Genomic DNA, 1055 nt, shown 5'->3' on the forward strand with positions numbered 1-1055 from the left:
ATCTTTTAATTGATCTTATTTTTCTTTATTTACTTCATATTTTTCTTTTCCTTTTGTGTTACTGGAGGATGAGTGAGAACTGTCATTGGGATGAAAAATGTTCAACATACACATTATGGAATAAAACCATACTCATGGCCTTTCTCCAACATGCCAAAGGACTATCTGTAGTAATGTTGGTGATAAATCAATAAAAGCTTCATTGTGCTAAGGGTTGCTGTACATTGTTGATATGTTATGGTGCAACATCTGCTTTGTATCTAGAATGGAAAATATAAATCTGCAACAATGAGAGTAAAAAAAAAATTGGACATGGACAATTATGGAAATTTAAAGTGTTAACCTGAGTATGCTAGTAAAATCTAACTACTTCATGATTGGAACATTCTCTTCTCTCTATAGAGGGAGAATGTTTATGTGTGCATCTTGGTGTTACATCAGAGAATTCTCTGGTAGACTTGTAAAGTGCAGTGTCTACAGAACCATTTTGAAAAACTACATTACACAGAGAGAAAATCCATTCTCAGAGAAGAGAATGTCCAAATATTTATTAGTGCTAACTACTTTTAAATAAAGTTCTAGTTTGATTGCCTATTTGGTTTGAGGACAAAAGTCATTTGTAAATCTAGTTCAAGATGATTGCATACTTTTCTCTGACCTCTGTGATCACACAAACACACACACACACACACACACACATACATACACAAACAGAGAGAGGGGGGGAGTATTCAGACAAGTATATACACACATACTACACTTGATCTTAGCCAAAAGGCCAAGAAGTGATATATACACACATACATACACATTAATAAATTATAGTAATCTATTCCTAATTTCTGGAGTAACATGTGCCTCATGGAAAAGCAGCAAGTAAAAATTCTCTTTAAAACAGCTAAAGATGCAAACTCCTAGACAACTAGGGAGAATTAGAGGCTCAGGAATTCAAACTTCAATTGCTATCAAGACATGCAAATAAGTTTTAGTATTAAAGTCGTTATATAAGAAAAATACGAACATGTTATTATTATGCAATTAATATTAATTAGTAT

At 32.6% G+C, this 1055-nt stretch overlaps 1 pseudogene; it reads right to left on the reverse strand.

Annotated features, from left to right (window-relative positions):
• Positions 1-722: 722 nt before the first annotated feature.
• Positions 723-790, reverse strand: LOC127693181 (uncharacterized; annotated as a pseudogene).
• Between the last annotated feature and the right edge of the window lie 265 nt (positions 791-1055).

The sequence above is a fragment of the Apodemus sylvaticus genome, chromosome 9 (assembly GCF_947179515.1).
Source record: "Apodemus sylvaticus chromosome 9, mApoSyl1.1, whole genome shotgun sequence".
Classification (NCBI taxonomy): domain Eukaryota; kingdom Metazoa; phylum Chordata; class Mammalia; order Rodentia; family Muridae; genus Apodemus; species Apodemus sylvaticus.